The sequence below is a fragment of the Schistocerca nitens genome, chromosome 7 (assembly GCF_023898315.1).
Source record: "Schistocerca nitens isolate TAMUIC-IGC-003100 chromosome 7, iqSchNite1.1, whole genome shotgun sequence".
Lineage (NCBI taxonomy): Eukaryota > Metazoa > Arthropoda > Insecta > Orthoptera > Acrididae > Schistocerca > Schistocerca nitens.
The window spans coordinates 533,106,786-533,130,147 of NC_064620.1; positions in this window are offsets into that span (position 1 = coordinate 533,106,786).

Genomic DNA, 23,362 nt, shown 5'->3' on the forward strand with positions numbered 1-23,362 from the left:
GTCTTCAGCGATGAGAGTCGCTTCTGCCTTGGTGCCAATGATGGTCGTATGCGTGTTTGGCGCCGTGCCGGTGAGCGCCACAATCAGGACTGAATACGACCGAGGCACACAGGGCCAACACCCGGCATCATGGTGTGGGGAGCGATCTCCTACACTGGCCGTACACCACTGGTGATCGTCGAGGGGACACTGAATAGTGCACGGTACATCCAAACCGTCATCGAACCCATCGTTCTACCATTCCTAGACCGGCAAGGGAACTTGCTGTTCCAACAGGACAATGCACGTCCGCATGTATCCCGTGCCACCCAACGTGCTCTAGAAGGTGTAAGTCAACTACCCTGGCCAGCAGGATCTCCGGATCTGTCCCCCATTGAGCATGTTTGGGACTGGATGAAGCGTCGTCTCACGCGGTCTGCACGTCCAGCACGAACGCTGGTCCAACTGAGGCGCCAGGTGGAAATGGCATGGCAAGCCGTTCCACAGGACTACATCCAGCATCTCTACGATCGTCTCCATGGGAGAATAGCAGCCTGCATTGCTGTGAAAGGTGGATATACACTGTACTAGTGCCGACATTGTGCATGCTCTGTTGCCAGTGTCTATGTGCCTGTGGTTCTGTCAGTGTGATCATGTGATGTATCTGAGCCCAGGAATGTGTCAATAAAGTTTCCCCTTCCTGGGACAATGAATTCACGGTGTTCTTATTTCAATTTCCAGGAGTGTAATTCTGAGCTATTACCTAGGGTCATATCGCATACAGGGATTAGTGTACACGGAGTTGTCGTAGCGAGAGTGAATACCGTAACTCCCAAATCCACCAAAAATAAACGAAAAATATATGTATTAAAAAAACGGATGAAAATACTCATGACGCCTTCCTGAGAGACAAACTCCACTTGTTACAAATTTAATCAAAGTGTAGACAGGTGTGGCTTTAATTCAAAGAAATAGTATCGAAAGCAACTGAGAGATTTATACCAAATAAATTAACAGGCGACGAGCTGATCCCCCATGGTACCCAAAACAGGGCAGAACACTGAAAAACAAACAAAAGATCATGACAAATTTAAATTAACTTAAAACTCCCACGATTGGCAATCTCATACAGAAGCTCGAAATATAGCGCGGACTTCAATGCGAGATACTTGCAATAGTTTCCTCAACGAAACTTAGTCGCGAAACCTGATAGAAAATCCAGAGAGATTCTGGTCGTATGTATAGTACGCTAGCAGCAAGACACAGTGAATACCTTCTCCGCACGATAGCAATGGACATACTACCGATGACAGTGCTGCTAAAGAGGGTTGCTAAACACAGGCTACCGAAGTTCCATCGCCAAAGAAGACGAAGTAAATAATACAGAATTCGAATCAAGGACAGCTGCCAACACGACAACTTAGTAGATATCCTCGGAGTAGTGAAGTCACTTAAATCACATAATAAAAGCAATTCTTCCGGTCAAGGTTGTATGCAAGTTAGGTTCCTTTCAAAGTATGCTGAGGCAATAGCTCTATATTTAACAATCATATACAATCGGTAGCTCGACGAAAGCTCCCTACCCAGAGACTGGAAAGCTGCACAGGTCACAACAATACTCAAGAAAGGAAGTAGGAGTAAACCATTAATTTACAGGTCCATATTATTAACGTCGATGTGAAGCGGTATTTTGGAACATAGACTGTGTTGGAACTGTTAGGACGACGATCGAGTCGTCGCCATTTTGACTGGCGGCCAATGCTAAATAGAAACATATAAACCACAGCAGTTTCGTCAGTAACGTCGATAAGGTGCTGGCTGCATGGTCTGGATCTGCAATGACTAAAATAATATGTATTGTACATAACTGGTTGTACAGGATTCTTCTGGGCTGCATACATGTTATTACAGGGCTATTACAAATGATTGAAGCGATTTCATAAATTCACTGTAGCTCCATTCATTGACATATGGTCACGACACACTACAGATACGTAGAAAAACTCATAAAGTTTTGTTCGGCTGAAGCCGCACTTCAGGTTTCTGCCGCCAGAGCGCTCGAGAGCGCAGTGAGACAAAATGGCGATAGGAGCCGAGAAAGTGTATGTCGTGCTTGAAATGCACTCACATCAGTCAGTCATAACAGTTCAACGACATTCAGGACGAAGTCCAACAAAGATCCACCAACTGATAACTCCATTCGGCGATGGTATGCGCAGTTTAAAGCTTCTGGATGCCTCTGTAAGGGGAAATCAACGGGTCGGCCTGCAGTGAGCGAAGAAACGGTTGAACGCGTGCGGGGAAGTTTCACGCGTAGCCCGCGGAAGTCGAAGAATAAAGCAAGCAGGGAGCTAAACGTACCACAGCCGACGGTTTGGAAAATCTTACGGAAAGGGCTAAAGCAGAAGCCTTACCGCTTACAATTGCTACAAGCCCTGACACCCGATGACAAAGTCAAACGCTTTGAATTTTCGGCGCAGTTGCAACAGCTCATGGAAGAGGATGCGTTCAGTGCGAAACTTGTTTTCAGTGATGAAGCAACATTTTTTCTTAATGGTGAAGTGAACAGACACAATGTGCGAATCTGGGCGGTAGAGAATCCTCACGCATTCGTGCAGCAAATTCGCAATTCACCAAAAGTTAACGTGTTTTGTGCAATCTCACGGTTTAAAGTTTACGGCCCCTTTTTCTTCTGCGAAAAAAAAAAAAAAACGTTACAGGACACGTGTATCTGGACATGCTGGAAAATTGGCTCATGCCACAACTGGAGACCGACAGCGCCGACTTCCATCTTTCAACAGGATGGTGCTCCACCGCACTTCCATCACGATGTTCGGCATTTCTTAAACAGGAGATTGGAAAACCGATGGATCGGTCGTGGTGGAGATCATGATCAGCAATTCATGTCATGGCCTCCACGCTCTCCCGACTTAACCCCCTGCGATTTCTTTCTGTGGGGTTATGTGAAAGATTCAGTGTTTAAACCTCCTCTACCAAGAAACGTGCCAGAACTGCGAGCTCGCATCAACGATGCTTTCGAACTCATTGATGGGGACATGCTGCGCTGAGTGTGGGAGGAACTTGATTATCGGCTTGATGTCTGCCGAATCACTAAAGGGGCACATATCGAACATTTGTGAATGCCTAAAAAAACTTTTTGAGTTTTTGTATGTGCGTGCAAAGCATTGTGAAAATATCTCAAATAATTAAGTTATTGTAGAGCTGTGAAATCGCTTCAATCATTTGTAATAACCCTGTATAAACAGATAGCTATCGAGGCCTCACTTATGCCACACTTGACTAAGCGCCTTGTTAGAGGTTGCTTCCTATCAGCTGAAGGCTATGCGACTTTACTACTTGACGTCCCGAGCAAGAGTGGACGAGAGAACGCTAGAGACTTGATACAAGGCGCGGATCGGCGCTGGTCGCGACTCGCGGGTCCAACGATACTAATACGGACCGCGGTCAATAACTGCAACCCCTATAATGTGTGGTATCGAACGTTGATACCACACGAACATCGCGAATTACGCCGAAGAATCAACACGCACTTAGAAAATGTAGTACTTGTGAAACACAACTAGCTCTCTAATTAAACGATCTGTTGAATGCTGTTGACAAAGGATTTCAAAATGATTCTGTATTTATACATTTACAGAAGGCTTTTGACACCGTACCTCAGAAACGGCTGGTAATTACATTCCATGTTACGGAATATCGTCTGTTAAGCGACTGGATTCCTGATTTAATGTCAAAGAGGTCACAGTTCATATTAATCGACGGAAAGTCATGAACTTCAACAGAAACAATTTCTGGCATTACCGAAGATAGAGATACAGGCTCCCTTGCTCCTTACGTATATGAACGACTTAGAAGACAATCTGAGCAGCCGTCATAGGTTGTTTACAGATGATGCTGTCATTTATCGTCGAGTAACGTCACCAGAAGATAAAAAACCAATTGGAAACTCATCTAAAAAAGATATCTCCAAGGGGCGAAAATCGGCAGTTAACCCCAAATAATTGAAAGTATGAGGTCATCCGCATGAGTGCTAAAAGAAATCCGTTAAACATCCGTTACACCATCAATCAGTCAAATCTAAAGGCCTTAAATTCAACTAAATTCTACTAAATACCTAGGACCAACTTAAATTGGAAATAACACACGGAAAATGTTGTGGGAGAAGGCGAACTAAAGACTGCCTTTTGTTGAAGAACTGCTGCGCGGTGGGGGGACGTTAGCAGGTAGGGTTAAGGGGCTCCGGAAAGGCTCAAAATCATGAAAAGTTCAATTTTTACTTTTTTGCGTTTTCTGAATCTGCAGACTATTACCTTTTAATAGATATATAATTTATTCAATTCCGAAGACTACAACTATTTTTAAATTTTTTTTTGAAATGTGTTCTACATGGGTGTGACCCACTGTGGCGCTGTTAAACTGCTGTCAAATGGTGTTATTATTAACGTCCGTGTTCATCAGGTACATTTTAGTGATGTGAGATAAAGTATGTGTTGTGGCTAACCTGTGATGGTTCAATATATATCGCTGGTGTGATTGTCGATTGTTTCATGTTTATTTACTCTGTCGTTATCTCGAAAATATTCGTAATTAATTCTGTTTCTTGAGTCTCTTTTGTTGAAGTATAATAATGAGTAAAAGTAAAGTTATTAGAAATCCTCTGCAGGCTTTTAAGAAAAGGAGAAATGTTGGAAAGCCAAAGGTATGTGTTATTACTGTAAACAATAAAGACGATAACCAAGTGAGTGAACCTAACCTCTCAAGTACACCTGCCCATAGCAGTCAAAGTGGGAAAGAAAATACTTCACAGAAGAAGCTTGGTTCAATGAGTGAAAACTATGAATGTTTTATGGGCGAATCGGATGTGAATGAAACATTTGATATGTCGGTTCTCAAAAAGTGTATTCACGGAAAAACTCAAAACCCCAATGAAAGTGTAAATATTGTTATATGGTCGAGAATCCCCAAGACTGTATTTGTTGGAATAGAAACACTTCACTTTGGTGTGTATGATGCTGTTGCGACTTTCAATGATGGCAACATTGTAAGGTGCAAGGTATTTAGAAATATGGGAATGAAGATAGGTTCTAACATGGTACGAGCGATGCTTGCTTTAGACAAGGAACGCCTTCGGGCTGCAAACAGGGCTGTAAAGAGTCTAGAAATACAAGCAAGAGTAAACAGGAGGAGGAACAAGAGGAAGCTGGAGGAGGAGTTTGCAGAGGATGAAGATAATCCATCCTATGGACCTGGAATGCACTAAAAAGTTAATCCAATCTTTGTCGCTCGATACCCAAAACTTTTATTTTCTCATACTAATTACATGTTTTCTAAGGATCTTCCAAACATATTTGTTTCAAACTTTTAGTAAATGTTACACAGTACCTTCTGCATAATTTAACACAGCCTTTTTCCAAAAAACTGTATATTTTTGAATATATAAATAAAAAATTGCAAAAAAAATGTGAATTTTCATTACAATTGAAAAAAATCATTTTTAATAACTGAACTAAAATTTTGTAAAATCACTGTGTTAAGTTGTAGCCCATATTCCAATAAATAATCTGTAAAAAGTTCAACTTCCTACCTCAAATACTTTGTGAGGAAAGATGTAATTTATAAGCGTTATTTTAACATTGCAAGTATAGGGCGTTCCGGAGCCCCTTAACGGAGTACTTCGAGAAAGCTCAAAGACGGACAGCACGTTTTGTATTAGTGAGAAATAGGGGATTGTGTGTCACTAACATGATACAGGATTTCGATTGGACATCATTAAAACAAAGGCGTTTCTCGTTGCGGCGATATCTTCTCACGAAATTTCAATCACCAACTTCCTCCTCCGAATGTGAAAATATTTTGTTGATGCAGACCTACGTAAGGAGAAACGTCCATCATAATAAAATAACGGGAATCATAGGACGCAGGCTAAGATGTAGATGTTCGTTTTTCTTCCGCTCACTGTTATAGAGTATTGTTATGGAGGTAGTTCCTCCGCCAGGCGCTTAGGGGGATGTTTACTATCTTTGGTCGGAAAAAAGCATGTTCTTTGAAAAAAATTTTCTCGGGATGTTCTGCAGATATCAATGTCAAATTTCGTAAAAATGTTTATTGATATTTGCTCTACAAACTGCAATTTTTTCGACTGGAAATGTCGAAGAGCAAAGGCGCAAGTGCCGTCGGAACGAAACAAAGTTTCGATGTAGACCTCTAAGCGCGGTATGTGACAGGTCATCCGGCTCGTTTGAAATCAAAATTGAATTGACGTTAGCAAAGTAGATAAGATTAGGAGTTGTACCTCGCTTAAGTTATTTGGACCATAGGAAACAAAATCGCGGCCATTTGAAAAAACTAGGGGTTTTTCATCGATTTTTCGACTTCGTCGGCCAAGTAAAAAATATTTATAGTTGGTGGATCGGAATAAAAGCGGAAGAACTCTTAGACAATTTAGCTCGTCGGTACAAAGAGTCATGCCAATCGGTTCAGTAGATTTGAAGCTACCATACCGCGCGATAAAAAAGTCATTTCGAGGAAAACGCGTTTGAAGTTTTGACTATATAAATACAATATTACGCATTTTACGTTCAGTCTGCAATTCTGGGTCCATAAACTAGTCCTCCCTCTTCCTCATAGAGGGCATTGTGCTCGATCTGTGCCGTCCTGCGCCGTTCCAGAGCCGCTCGTACGGCCGGTGACAAGCGGTTTTCAGCCGCTTGAATCCGGTGCTCGTCCGAATGCTTGGCGAACTGCGTCGAATAGTCCCAGGGTGACGTCCATCGTTTTCATGGTCTTCAGAACCGCTGAACACCCTTCGTTGAAGCTGTTCACTGCCAGGAAAGTCGCCATCTCCAGTCTTCGCACCAGAATGCAAATGCTTGGGGGCTAACTTCCAAACACACCCGTTCAAACTTCAATTTGAATTTTGTGTGTTTCCTCCCAAGCACTGGTACAATAAATCGTCCGCCGAAAGAAAAAACTGGTGACTGAAAAAGGCAAATTCCAGACGTGTGCATTTTTTGTTCAACCGCGAATAACCAACATTTCCGTTCCGTATTCGGAAAAACCGTTTCAGGGGTGGATTCTAAACACTTTCATGGATCCAAAAATGCAATTTAAAGAAAAATCGATTTTTGAAACAAAAGTTCGTAAACCTCCTCTTAAGTGTGACTTGCTGAATAGCCATGTTGATGTTGATTTAGATGTAGAATCATGAGAGGTTGTGCAATGTGCCTCATGCGGAATATACCTTGAGCATTTAATCAGAGAACCGACTCCGGAATATACAATCTTCGACTTGCTGGTGACATCCAAATTTCTCGACTCTGTAAAACTTGGGATCAGTGTCATAAGGTCGTAGCAGCATCACTGAATACGTCTATAAATAGGAATACGCAGAAGGGCAGAAATATTTTCCTGTTGAGCAAGAGCATCAAGAGATAATTTCAGATTACCTGGCAGGTCTTTTATCTCCAGGACTGACAACATTGAGAATCAATGGGGAAAATTCGACGGCGTCTTACAATACGCTTGAGACAAATACGTCTCGAGGAAAACAATGAGGCATGGAAATAATCCACTGTGCTTAGATAACCGCGTTAGGAATCTGCAACGAAAGCAGGCACCGGCAACAGCAACGCTTCCTACCCACGCTGTCTACAATGGAGGTCGGGGATGGCTTTAGCCCTCAATACATTTTATCATGGACCCTCGCACATTCGTGAGCCAGATATAAATGGTGGGAACGGCATTATCCGGTTCAAACAGAAACTTTAATCTTTTGAGTTGAAGCACCTGAAGCTGCAAATTTAACTTGAGAAATCGGTGGTTTTCTCCAATAAAGAATTCTAACAGTCGCTGTGATCTTCTTTATTCAAACCATGAAAGCAAAGCTAGTTTCATTGCAAATTCAAAAGTAGCCAAAGGCTTACAGTTAAAGAATAAGTTGTTGTTGTTGTTGTGGTCTTCAGTCCTGAGACTGGTTTGATGCAGCTCTCCATGCTACTCTATCCTGTGCAAGCTTCTTCATCTCCCAGTACCTACTGCAACCTACATCCTTCTGAATCTGCTTAGTGTATTCATCTCTTGGTCTCCCCCTACGATTTTTACCCTCCACGCTGCCCTCCAATACTAAATTGGTGATCCATTGATGCCTCAGAACATGTCCTACCAACCGATCCCTTCTTCTGGTCAAGTTGTGCCACAAACTCCTCTTCTCCCCAATCCTATTCAGTACCACCTCATTAGTTATGTGATCTACCCACCTAATCTTCAGCATTCTTCTGTAGCACCACTTTTCGAAAGCTTCTATTCTCTTCTGGTCTAAACTATTTATCGACCATGTTTCACTTCCATACATGGCTACACTCCATACAAATACTTTCAGAAACGACTTCCTGACACTTAAATCTATACTCGATGTTAACAAATTTCTCTTCTTCAGAAACGCTTTCCTTGCCATTGCCAGTCTACATTTTATATCCTCTCTACTTCCACCATCATCAGTTATTTTGCTCCCCAAATAGCAAAACCCCTTTACCACTTTAAGTGTCTCATTTCCTAATCTAATACCCTCAACATCACCCGACTTAATTCGACTACATTCCATTATCCTCGTTTTGCTTTTTTTGATGTTTATCTTATATCCTCCCTTCAAGACACCATCCATTCCGTTCAACTGCTCTTCCAAGTCCTTTGCTGTCTCTGACAGAATTACAATGTCATCGGCAAACCTCAAAGTTTTTATTTCTTCTCCATGGATTTTAATACCTACTCCGAATTTTTCTTTTGTTTCCTTTACTGCTTGCTCAATATACAGATTGAATAACATCGGGGAGAGGCTACAACCCTGTCTTACTCCCTTCCCAACCACTGCTTCCCTTTCATGTCCCTCGACTCTTATAACTGTCATCTGGTTTCTGTACAAATTGTAAATAGCCTTTCGCTCCCTGTATTTTACCCCTGCCACCTTTAGAATTGAAAGAGAGTATTCCAGTTAACATTGTCAAAAGCTTTCTCTAAGTCTACAAACGCTAGAAACGTAGGTTTGCCTTTCCTTAATCTTTCTTCTAAGATAAGATAAGTCGTAAGGTCGGTATTGCCTCACGTGTTCCAGTATTTCTACGGAATCCAAACTGATCTTCCCCGAGGTCGGCTTCTACTAGTTTTTCCATTCGTATGTAAAGAATTCGCGTTAGTATTTTGCAGCCGTGGCTTATTAAACTGATACTTTGGTAATTTTCACATCTGTCAACACCTGCTTTCTTTGGGATTGGAATTATTATATTCTTCTTGAAGTCTGAGGGTATTTCGCCTATCTCATACATCGTGCTTACCAGATGGTAGAGTTTTGTCATGACTGGCTCTCCCGAGGCCATCAGTAGTTCTAATGGAATGTTGTCTACTCCCGGGGCCTTGTTTCGACTCAGATCTTTCAGTGCTCTGTCAAACTCTTCACGCAGTATCTTATCTCCCATTTCGTCTTCATCTACATCATCTTCCATTTCCATAATATTGTCCTCAAGTACATCGCCCTGGTATAAACCCTCTATATACTCCTTCCACCTTTCTGCCTTCCCTTCTTTGCTTAGAACTGGGTTGCCATCTGAGCTCTTGATATTCATACAAGTGGTTCTCTTCTCTCCAAAGGTCTCTTTAATTTTCCTGTAAGCAGTATCTATCTTACCCCTAGTGAGACAAGCCTCTACATCCTTACATTTGTCCTCTAGCCATCCCTGCTTAGCCATTTTGCACTTCCTGTCGATCTCATTTTTGAGACGTTTGTATTCCTTTTTGCCTGCTTCATTTACTGCATTTTTATATTTTCTCCTTTCATCAATTAAACTCAATATTTCTTCTGTTACCCAAGGATTTCTACTAGCCCTCGCCTTTTTCCTATTTGATCCTCTGCTGCCTTCACTACTTCATCCCTCAAAGCTACCCATTCTTCTTCTACTGTATTTCTTTCCCCCATTCCTGTCAATTGTTCCCTTATGCTCTCCCTGAAACTCTGTACAACCTCTGGTTCTTTCAGTTTATCCAGGTCCCATCTCCTTAAATTCGCACCTTTTTGCAGTTTCTTCAGTTTTAATCTACAGGTCATAACCAATAGATTGTGGTCAGAGTCCACATCTGCCCCTGGAAATGTCTTACAATTTAAAACCTGGTTCCTAAATCTCTGTCTTACCATTATATAATCTATCTGATACCTTTTAGTATCTCCAGGGTTCCTCCATGTATACAACCTTCTTCCATGATTCTTAAACCTTGTGTTAGTTATGATTAAGTTGTGCTCTCTGCAAAATTCTACCAGGCGGCTTCCTCTTTCATTTCTTAGCCCCAATCCATATTCACCTACTACGTTTCCTTCTCTCCCTTTTCCTACACTCGAATTCCAGTCACCCATGACTATTAAATTTTCGTCTCCCTTCACTAACTGAATAATTTCTTTTATTTCATCATAAATTTCTTCAATTTCTTCTTCGTCTGCAGAGCTAGTTGGCATATAAACTTGTACTACTGTAGTAGCTGTGGGCTTCGTATCTATCTTAGCCACAATAATGCGTTCACTATGCTGTTTGTAGTAGCTTACCAGCGTTCCTTTTTTCCTATTCATTATTAAACCTACTCCTGCATTACCCCTATTTGACTTTGTGTTTATAACCCTGTAGTCACCTGACCAGAAGTCTTGTTCCTCCTGCCATCGAACTTCACTAATTCCCACTATATCTAACTTTAACCTATCCATTTCCCTTTTCAAATTTTCTAACCTACCTGCCCGATTAAGGGACCTGACATTCCACGCTCCGATCCGTAGAACGCCAGTTTTCTTTCTCCTGATAACGACATCCTCCTGAGTAGTCCCCACCCGGAGATCCGAATGGGGGACTATTGTACCTCCGGGATATTTTACCCAAGAGGACGCCATCATCATTTAATCATACAGTAAAGCTGCATGCCCTCGGGAAAAATTACGGCCATAGTTTCCCCTTGCTTTCAGCCGTTCGCAGTACCAGCACAGCAAGGCCGTTTTGGTTATTGTTACAAGGCCAGATCAGTCAATCATCCGGACTGTTGCCCCTGAAACTACTGAAAAGGCTGCTGCCCCTCTTCAGGAACCACACGTTTGTCTGGCCTCTCAACAGATACCCCTCCGTTGTGGTTGTACCTACGGTACGGCTATCTGTATCGCTGAGGCACGCAAGCCTCCCCACCAACGGCAAGGTCCATGGTTCATGGGGGGGGGGGGGAAACAATAAGTTAACCTAAGCAAAAATTAGTGTTACGAGAGCTACGCATGAAGCTTTCAGTGAGTATGAAAGTAAAATTCTGTATGTTGACAAAAAGTCTAAGAAGTTCTACTCTTATGTTAAATCAGTAAACGAATCGAAACCATTCATTCAGATACTCGGCGAACATAATGGCACTAAAACAGAAATGATGTAGAAAAGGCCAAAATACTAAAACTGTTTCACATCGTTTCCTCCACTAACTCGTCGCACGAACGGCAGTATGACAGATATCGAAATAATTGACCAAAGAAGAGAAAAGCAACTAAATCACTCAACAGAGGAAAAGACACTGGACTTGACGGGATAAATGTTACTCTACACAGAGTATACGAAAGAACTTGCCCCCCTTCTAGCACCAGGGTATCATAGGTTCGGTGAGGCGCGAAGCGTTCCTACTGATCGGGAAAAGAGGCACAAGTCACTACAGTTTTCGAGAAGAGTAGTCGAACACAGGCCTATATCTCTGACGTCGCTATATTGTAGAATCTTCAACTCGTTTCATGCCCCTATTGTGTCATCTTTGGAGGCTAAAGATTTCCTCTGCAGGAAACACGTCTACCGAAAACAACTGTCAAGTGGAACCCAGCTCGCTCTGTTTTTCCACGAGACCCAGCATGCAGTAGGTACGGTTGACCAGGTAGATTCAGGCATTCGATACAGTTCCCCACGCCACCATATGAACAAAATATAAGCGTACGGAGTATTAGACCAACTGTGTGCCTGGACTGAAGAGATTCTACCAAACAGAACATAGCATGTTGTTCTGAATGGAGAAGAGACTTCAGATGTAAAAGATACTTCGGGCGTGCCGCAGGGAAGTGTTATAGAAGCGTTTCTTTCACAATACACATAAATTACCTGATATACCTAGGTTGGAACTTAAACTGCTGTGGACACTATGCAATAGAATCTCCTATTGTCACTGATAGCACACGTTGCTGACATACCTACCTTACCTCGTGGTAAATGGACTCGCCCGTCCCAAGTCACCGGCGTGCGCGCAATCGAGGGAAACAGTGAAACACGTATGTTGTGTGGCGGCGATGGCGAGGCATTGCAGAGTCTCTGACTAGAGAGCTATTTGTCGTTCCTAGTCTGCGCTTGACCGCGCGAGAGTTCAGTCAGTCGCGAGTTAGAGTTCCAGAGTAGTAGCGCATGCGAGATGACGTAGTCTCTGGTAGTAGCGCGCGAGAGATAGTCGCAGTTGTGTGCGAGGAGTCGGCAGGCGTCGACATGGCACTCCGATCAAGATTCAGGACAAGGTATATATTTTAAATAAGGTAATGAAGCAGCATTGCGCACATTTAATAATGTAATGTAAATTGACTGTAACTATGTGATTCTTGAGTTTCTCCCGGCGTATTTGATAATCAAAATATCCACGGGTGTACTGCCGGTCTACAGTGTCCAACGGGCACAATATTTCGGCGATCATACATGTCGCCATCATCAGGTGAACTGACGGACTGAGCTCCTGTGAACGTGCCGGCACGGAGATCCGTACACTATGGCTGCTCAGGTGGAACTGGGTTCGGTCGCGGCGGCGGCGGATTTAAATACCCTCCGCCCGCGGCGCGCTCACTCCGCCGTCCGCGCCCCGCGCCACGGTCGCGCGGTGGAACAGATTGCGACGGCGTCTGAGATGACGTCGGTGTGATGGCTCCGTCCGCCGTGGTCGTCACAACTATACATTTGCTCGATTTACTCTTGATTAACCCAATCGCTGGTTCCCAAGCCTTGCTAAGATTATAGCCACAGTCACGATTTATGAGGTCGTCATTGGTGCGAATTTCGATGGCCTCTCTAACAACGCTGTCCCAGTATCTCGACGTCTGTACCAGGATTCTGGTACAGACGTCGAGATACTGGGACAGCGTTGTTAGAGAGGCCATCGAAATTCGCACCAATGACGACCTCATAAATCGTGACTGTGGCTATAATCTTAGCAAGGCTTGGGAACCAGCGATTGGGTTAATCAAGAGTAAATCGAGCAAATGTATAGTTGTGACGACCACGGCGGACGGAGCCATCACACCGACGTCATCTCAGACGCCGTCGCAATCTGTTCCACCGCGCGACCGTGGCGCGGGGCGCGGACGGCGGAGTGAGCGCGCCGCGGGCGGAGGGTATTTAAATCCGCCGCCGCCGCGACCGAACCCAGTTCCACCTGAGCAGCCATAGTGTACGGATCTCCGTGCCGGCACGTTCACAGGAGCTCAGTCCGTCAGTTCACCTGATGATGGCGACATGTATGATCGCCGAAGTATTGTGCCCGTTGGACACTGTAGACCGGCAGTACACCCGTGGATATTTTGATTGACTGTAACTAATTTGTTCAAGAATTGCCCCAATAATAATTTGTTTTCAAACCAAGCATTTTAACAAAAGAAACATTTTATTGAAAGAAATATTTCCCTTGGTATTCCTTAAAGAAAAGTTTCCCTTAAATTCAAAATTTTTGCAATGCATTTTCTTCGAGCTATGGCGAAAAATAAGAGCAGATGCAGTTTTACTGAGGTAAGAGTTTGAGTTTAATCAGGGCCTAAGATCGACATTTCAGTCTATTTGCGTTTTCATTGTCACTGAGACTTCATTTTTTATTGAATTGACTTACATTTTTGTGGGCAGCTTATACTTGGGTCAGGTTGCTAATTTTCATTTCATTGTCATTTTCTTTCAAATTTCTCTGGGGAGGTTACAACAGTCGCTTGTGAGCGAGCGGCTAACGTAACGGTGTCCGGTTTAGAAACAGGAACAATGGAGTTGGATCAAGACTGATTGTGCCAGAATTCGTGCAGCACGACAGTGTCATCAAGGTCGTGCCGTACAGAACAGTGGCACGTCGGGTAAAAGCCTTCAACGAAGGTCGGCAGACTGTGGCAGACGTGCATCGGGCAGGTCCTCCCAGCGTCTCTGAAGAAGTGCATGCTGTTGCCGCGTTAGTGGACAGTGATCGACGCCATACGATTCGTGAGCTCACCCACGAAACCAGATTAGCGCATACGACTATGCTTCGTATCCCGGGGGAACGCCTGGGCATGCGAAAAATTGCATCACGATGGTTTCCGCACGACTTTACGGAAATGCAGAAATGAATGCATTACGACGCTGCTCATACGGACTTGGAACGCTATCAGCGCGAAGCAGAGGCTTTCTTACGCCGTATCGTAACACTGGATGAGACGTGGGCCACATCGTACGAGACAAAACTGAAATGCCAATCAAAGGATTGGCGGCATTATGGATCGCCGCGAAAGTCAAAAGTGCGCCAGAGCCCCAGTATGGTGAAAGTTAAGGAGATTCTCGTGTACGATTGTGATGGTGTTATCCTAACGCATTACGTTCCTCCAAGGCAGACCGTCAATGCACAGTATTACTGTTCGTTTTTGGAGCAATACCTGCGACTAACTTTGCGAAAGAAGCGGCGGCACTTTCTGCGCAACCCGCCCATAATTTTGCACGGCAATGCGCGGACGCATACAGCGCAAGCTGTGGCTGCTCTGTTCGGTCAATGGGACTGGGAAGTACTGTAGCATCCGCCATACTCCCCGTACTTAAGTCTTCGTGACTTTGATTTGATTCAGAAGATGAAGGAACCACTTCGTGGCATTGGCTTCAGAACTGTTCCAGAGATTCGACAGGCAGTAGACCGCTCCATTCGCATCATCAACAGAACAGACTCTGGTAATGGTATACTACGCCTTCCACATCGCTGGCAACGGGTATTACACAACGATGGTGATCACTTTGAAGGACAGTAACAGGTGCAGACAGGTAACTCTTTTGTATCGTTTGTGAATAAATAGTTGCCACTATTTAAGTTCCAACTCTTGTATAACGTTGAAAGTACCACGAGTCTTTTGCGGACGGTGACGTATATAGAGAATTCTCGACGGCAGAAACTGTAGCGAAATGCAGGAAGACCTGAAGAAGTTCTTCGCCCGGTGCAGGGAGTTGCAGTTGACCCTCAACATAAAAAATGTAACGCATTGCGAATACATACAGAAAGATGCATTGTAATATAATTACAAAATTTCACAACAATCACGAGAAGCAGTCGCTTCCATAAAGTATCCAGGGGTATGCGTACCGAGCGATTTGAAGTGGAATGACCACATAAGGCCACATAAAATTAATCACCAGTAAATCCGATACCAGACTGAGTATTACATCAGGAAAGAAAGTAGCTTACAAAACACTCGTTCGAACAATACTTGAAAATCTCTCGCCAGTATGGGATCCGTACCTGTTAGGACTGAGGGAGGATATAGAGATGAAAAGAAGAGCAGCACGCTTCGTTACAGATCCATTTAGTAAGCACGAAAGCGTCACAGAGATGGTTAGCAAATCCTAGTATCAGCAAGGCAAGAGAGGCATTCTGCATCACATTGTAGCCTGTCAAGATTCCGAAAGCGTACATCCCTAGATGGGCCAACCTAATATGGTTTCCTCCTGTGTCTATCTTGAGAAAAGGTCTGGAAGATAAAATTTGAGACCTCATCGTGGCTCACTATCAATAGTTCTTCCCTCTAACCATACACGACTGTAACAGGCTTCATATGTGACGATAATGAAAGTGGGGTGATCTGTGGAGCTACTCGATTAAGGCTTCTGAGTGAATGCCGCCCGGGACTGGTCCTTCTGTGCCTTTTAATTTTGCTGTGGCTAGCTCCACATGTTCCTCTGATTTTGCGATATGTAGTCCGTCTGTTACAGAGCTCTTAACTTGGTCTAACTGTATTTCACAAAAGGCAAATGACCTACATTGTCAAGATAGGATATATATTGAACGGTGCAAAGCATTTAAAGTCAGTCGCTGTTTTGCCAGTGTAATGACGCAAGGTCTCTAACAGTTACTGTTTTGTCAGTCATGTTCATAGGAAACAGATCGTGAGTGAAAATCTTTGTAAATGCTTTCGGAAAATACATCTGCTGTTAAAAGGATTAGTGTGTTCGAAAATATTAACATACAAGTTTTCAAAATCCAGGCAGATCTGCAATATACATCCCATAATGGACTATTGGTGGAGGAGATTTGACGGTTCAAACCTAATTATTCTACTGCAAAAACACTTTCACTCTCATACTACGATGAATCTCTGCAGAACTGCAGGTAGAGTAATATTAGGCTCTCCATCCTTGTTTGAATGTTGCATAATCCCGCCTAAGTGTGGTTAGCACAGACGGTTTGTACCCTGTCGGTCAGCAGTTTGTACGGGTCTCCTCATAAGTTATCGCTTAACTGCGTTTCAACATAATTGCCCCAGTGTCATCTCTTTTACAGTAGCAGGTCCGTGTATTGTCGCTTCGCTTCCCTAAAGTGTTCTGCTTGTATTTCTCTCTGTAGCAATCCTTGCCCTCTGATAATATCTGCCTTTGGTACTCGAATCCCTTTCAGTCTGCTATGTTTGTTTCACCATAGTATTTTTCTTTTTCTTTCATCTTGTTGGCATTGCTGATCTTGTTACCTCTTTCAGTCAATGTGCTTTCAGTCTGTGAAAGGTGGTGCGTCGCGGCAGTGTCCTTCACTTTTTCAGTCTGCTTTACTAAAGAGAAACTGCTTGCTGTTTCTTGTCGTGTATGGGGCAATGTTTGCGATTATCACGCTACGATCGCTGTGTGTAGCCTCATCGCGTAAATCAGATGATGTGATAAGCCCGATAGATTTTATATTCGGTACTGTAACGTCGATGTTTGATTTTGCTGCTGTCCTGCTGGTATACATTGGGGAATGGGGGAGGGGGGGGTGGTTTGAGCGTCCCTGGAAAGTGTGTGTAGGTCGTTCACGGGGTCACGCGTCACTCATCACTAGTGTGGAGTCCCATTGTATTTGTTGGTGACGATTGTCATAATGTTAAATACGCGCCGATATCTGCAGCGATGAATAAGTTTTTATGAAGCGTGTGCTGTGCAGTTCTCTCTCTCCATAAGGAGGGATCTCATCAGAGAACTGAAATTAAATTACCCATGCATCATTCCCTTCACATATTTCTACAGTAATTATGTGGTGACATCTGTCATAGTCCACTGCCTCTTTGACTGATACGATCGCAGCTTGTGGATAGGTTTGCCCTGTGACACTTGTTGGCGCTGCTTCCGATACCAGCCAGCTACCCGTTCCTCGTACATGGCTTCTGCAAGACCACCACGTACGTGCACTCCTCACCCTTGTCAGTCGTTTAGAGTCACCAACCATCCAGTGGCGTCGGTCTTCAGTTGCTCAGCCATTTTACAGTGATTGTGCAAGCTGGACTGTTAGTAGCACTTCCTGCGGCAGGTTTCTCGATGTTTTACAACCACCCTACGCAATACTCAACGGTGTTTGTCCGTCATTAATTGTGCTCTATCTGGTCTTAATGTATGTGGTGGTTCTTTCACGTTCCAACTTCACGATCACAGCTACAGCAGGCTACTTCGCCAGTTTTTGGAAGGGTTGAAACGTCCCTGACGCATTAGTTCTCTGGTGCTATCCAGTGACGGCTCCACTTTTAATGCCGGAAATGCATATCCTCCTATTTCCATCTATTGTACCATAATTTTTTCCTTATTTTGTTACCTGAAGATATAACATTTCTGTGTCTTTATATATTGTAATTGTTTTAATATTTGTATATATATATATATATATATATTTATGCATTTATGTCTATGTATAATTGGTTTGTTTTGTAAATATTATTTGTATTTTACGCTGGGTCTTGCCTAGGGAAAACTATGCTATCGAACGAATACATCGATAGGTCGTGTGAAGAACGAAAGTGTGTAGGATCTTTGGTAGTGTTAACTCTGCCGCGTGGAGCGCGGGCTGAGCAGAGAGAGTCTGGTTGGAGTAGTGCGATTGAGCAGGTGTGTTGTGTGACGCTCCCGCAAGTTGCCGGGCTTTCGGGGTTTGGCAGCATGTAATTGCGATCGACTTGCTATGATAGTTTCCGACATGGTGTCGCAGACGGGAAGCGTTAGCTGGCACACATCAAGAGCCCGTTTCGTGTGGAGACCGTGTCGAGAAGAAGGCGCGCCAGCATCCAGCTTCTGCAACAGCGACGGCCGACAATGAGTGACCGTCGCCACCTCCTCGATCGACGGCTTCAAACCTTCAATCGACCAACAAGGAAGACTGGAAGCACGTAAAGTTTCAGAACTGTATGGCAGACCTCAGCTTTTAAAATTGTTGCATCACAAAATTACAGCAACTTAGCATGAACCTTTGTTGCTCATTGTCCCGATTGCATTGCCAAGTAGGTTCCCTTCCTTTTCCGAAATAAACTCGAGTGTCGTTGAAATTCAAACGCCAGCATTAAAATAATATAATTCAATTTCACTGCTTTAATTTCAAAGTTCAGTTAAAGTATTTATAGCTGGCTACAATATTTAGATTACACGAGCACAAATTAAGAGTGCGAGTTTTGTTAGCATATTTTAGCTTACCTGTGACTGCAGCTCAGCTTGGTACGTACAAAATTTTACTATTGTTAACTGTTCAGAATCATTTAATTCAAGTTCAAAGTTAAATCTCTTATTTCTAAATTGCGTAGATTCAAGTAGCTTTTGAAATGATTGTTGAGGTAGTCCAAGACTAACCGTATCTTACTGAATTTCGATATGCTTCAGAAACAAAGCTCACTATTAATTTCTGTCACTGAATTAACTTTCAGTTTTGCGGTTTTATTAATTTTTTGCTAAATTAAGTCAGAGTGTAGCGAAATTTATTACTTCTGACAAACTTTCAGTTTTCACACTACACGTGTCAGCCTTCAGTTGCCACGCTTCTAGTACTAATTATATGTGTAATAACCTTTCTTTTTCAGTTACTATAGTAATTGTCCTTAGGACTGGCGACCGTAATTTCCCCCAAATCTCAAATATCTAATTACCGCTAGTTAATTGTTAACGTAACGGCCGCACATTTACTTTCTTTATTAACTTTACCCCTTTCCAAAATTAATTTCCACCAGAGTCATTTGCATTTTTCCTGTCACAAGATGTAACCCTTTCCTCCCTTTTTACCGACAAATTAACTTCGGTGACGATTGCTTTTCCCAAATTTCCATTAGGTACACGTGGTTTAATTTTTCACTGTCATTAAGGTCGATAAGTGAGGGGGAGGTTACACACTGTCAAAGTCGACCGAGAACGGGACTGGGATTACATCACAGATTTCGTCCAGATTGGCCAGAAATGTAAGTGAAAGAAATGGCAGCCCCATATATCCCAAGGGTTTAGGAAAACCTGCATCTTCGTCGTGGGACTGGTGACGCCTGAACCGTTTGTTAGCGTAATTTCAGAGCACCGTTAGGCTTTTACGTCGTAGGTAAACAGAAATAGTGCTCACTATACTGTATTTATCGCCAACCGCCATGCCGCAATGGTGACACCGGTTCCCGTCATATCACCTAAGTTAATCGAGGTTGGGTTTGGATGAGTGACCGTCCGGTCTGCTGAGTGCTGTTAAGCGAAGTGCACTCTGCCCTTGGAGGCAAAGTGAGGGACTACCTGATAGAGAAATAGCGACTCCGGTCACGACAGCTGACAACGGCCGGGAGAGCGGTGTACTGACGACGTGGCCCTCCATAGCCAATCCCGTGACACCAATAAGCTGAGGATGACACGACGGTCGGTCAGTAATGTTGGACCTTCCGAGGCCTGTTCGGACAGTTTTTTTTATATTGTACTTACTAATAGCAGGAGAATTCAAACATGCAACATAAGTCATTTCTCGGCCAATGTCGACTGACGAATGCGGAATTTGTTGTGGAGCATCGTGGAATATTCCCGCTTCAGTCGCAACAGTTCCATGAAATTCAGATATATGGCGGCTCTGTACGTAGTCCTCAAAATCGCGTCTGTGACGGAGGTGCTATCCAAGGAGAGAAATGTCAATTGATTTCCCTTTCGCGGAAAGCCAGATAGTCGCATACGAGGTGTGGCTAGAGAAAAACCGGACTAGTACTGGTGAAACAATAAAACGAATGCAATAAGGCTGAAAGTCGCGTGGCCTGTCACGTGACTCTCGCTCCGCCTACTGCTCGAGTTTCATCTGCCGCCTGCACTCAGTCTCCCCGTGGCGTCTGTTTTAAGTAGTTGACGTTTTGTCTGTGCGTCGGAAAATGTTGAGTGTACAGAAAGAACAGCGTGTTAACATCAAATTTTGTTTCAAACTGGGAAAATCTGCAAGTGAAACGTTTGTAATGTTACAACAAGTGTACGGCGATGATTGTTTATCGCGAACACAAGTGTTTGAGTGGTTTAAACGATTTAAAGATGGCCGCGAAGACACCAGTGATGACACTCGCACTGGCAGACCATTGTCAGCAAAAACTGAAGCAAACATTGAAAAAATCGGTAAACTTGTTCGACAAGATCGCCGTTTAACAATCAGAGCAGTGTCTGAGTTAACAGGAGTTGACAAGGAAAGTGTTAGGCAGATTCTTCATGAAAGTTTCAACATGAACAAAGTGTGTTCAAAAATGGTTCCAAAGTGTCTCACAACTGAACAGAAGGAACGCTGAAGAATGATTTGTTCTGACATCCTGGAAAACATTGAAAGTGATCCCACCCCGGCGATCTTGTCGAACAAGTTTACCGTTTTTTTCAATGTTTGCATCAGTTTTTGCTGACAATGGTCTGCCAGTGCGAGTGTCATCACTGGTGTCTTCGCGGCCATCTTTAAATCGTTTAAACCACTCAAACACTTGTGTTCGCGATAAACAATCATCGTCGTACACTTGTTGTAACATTACAAACGTTTCACTTGCAGATTTTCCTAGTTTGAAACAAAATTTGATGTTAACACGCTGTTCTTTCTGTACACTCAACATTTTCCGACGCACAGACTAAACGTCAACTACTTAAAACAGACGCCACGGGCAGACTGAGTGCAGGAGGCAGATGAAACTCGAGCAGTAGGCGGAGCGAGAGTCACGTGACAGGCCACGCGACTTTCAGCCTTATTGCATTCGTTTTATTGTTTCACCAGTACTAGTCCGGTTTTTTTCTAGCCACACCTCGTATATTCATAGGCGCCTGCAGAATGTCTACGGAGACCTACCAGTGAACAAAAGCACGGTGAGTCATTGGCCAACGCGACTGTCATCATCGCGACATGGTCGATGTCCCACATGCCGGCCGGCCGGCCGCCCCAAGCTGTGCGTCCTCCCATGTTGGACCGTGCAGACACTATCATTCGAGGTGATCGACGGATCACACTCACTTCGCTGCTCAACTGGACGTTCCTGTTGGTAGTGCTGACACTCGTCCGCCAGGTGGGTACTCAAAGGTAGGTGTGTGTGTGTGTGTGTGTGTGTGTGTGTGCGAGAGAGAGAGTGGTTGGGCTTGCATGTTACGGGGCTGATAGAGACAATTTTTTGCCGATCATCGCCACAGGTGATGAACCACAGGTTCACCATTTCGAACCGGAAACTGCTCGTAATAAAAAGTTCAAGGCCCACGCTCAGTCGATGAAACCATGGCAACGGGCTTCTGGAACTATGAGGTGGTTATTCTGTTTCATGTCCTCCCTCATGGTGCAACTCTGAAGTGTAATGTGCTGCCGTCAGGAAATTGCAAAAAAACGACTTCAACGTGTCCGTTGCCACGAACATAAAAACTATCATCTCTGTGACAACGCAAGATCTTACGTAATCACACAGCCGAGAGGAGCTCACAAAACTTCGTTGGTCTGTTCTTTCTCGTCCACTCTACAGCCCGGATCTCGAACCTTCTAACTTCATCTATTTTGTCCAATCCTGGCTGAACTAAGCGGGAAGCAGAACGTGCTAATGGGGAGGTTATTGATGCATCAAGACGTTTTCTCCGACCATACGGCATACAAGACGCCCTCCTCCAAATAAAGTGGCGTAAAGACGTCGCATTGAACGGAGATTATGTTGAAAAATAGGTTTTCGTAGGCAAAAGCGTGTAGGATAATATGGTGTACTGGAATCTTAAATAAAACCAACCTACTTTCAGAAAAAAAGTGTTTTGTTATTTGTTGAACGCCTCTTGTATTTTCATAAAATGCATCAAAAAAGGGCAAACAATAATTTGAGTCTACAAATAAACTTCCAAGAAGGAACTGCAAGGAGAACTTCGTATGCAGAATTACTTTTATTACTTTACGGTTTTTGATATTCGCCACGTTTCTTAAGTTACAAACGCCGAAGTTTTACAATGACTTGGCGTTTTAAGGCTTTTACAGAAATCAAACTTTCACAGTTCGGCAGTAAACAATGCGTAAAGCCTCAGTTCTGAAAATAACGCCGACGGTAGCGGGTGATGTACAGTGGAATGTGCCCTGATGCAGTTTTCTCGGTATTTGATTTGTTTTCCTGTCTCTGTGAGATAAGAGTTTTGAAGCTTCATATTCAGATTCTTTCCCTGATGATGAAAATGAACATCCCAGGGTTGAATTAGCTGCCGTCGGCTGCTCGAAGGTCAAAATTAAACTAGTGGAATACAATGTCGTGTACGTTTTAATTACAGTTCCTTCTTGGAAATTTATTGACAGAGACTTCGTGGACGCTCTGAGTACAATCATTTCTCAGAAACTTATTTACAAACCCAAATTTTTCTTTGCCTCTTCTTTTCTTGCCTTTTATGAAAAATTTATGAATACAATGTACAGAGAACTTATTTGCATTATAAGTAACAAGAAACAGAAAATAGTTCCCGCGTAGGGACTCGACCCCACGATCCTCCTATCACCGTTTTGAGCCATTTCCTTTGCGCCAGCCGCTACTTGGAACAGTGATAACATAAATGGCTTAAGATTCATCATATCGGCGACAAAGTGGATTCTTTTCTTTTGGTTTAATGCTTGGCCGTCTGGAGCTCTGACTTTTATCACTTTCATTTCTGTCCACGCCCTGCAATACCATAAATCTGGACTAATTGGGTGATGACGAGTAGGAGCGATCCCCTTGTGTTCCCCCCCCCCCCCCCCGACAGACCCATTCTGTTGTTCCTGCTTTTCTACTGACAATACTTCCGACTCCTTTCCCACTCTCGTGACTTCTAGCGATCAATTTCGCATTACATAGGGTGTCCCGATATATCTGACCAGATAGGGTATATCTTACTTTGTT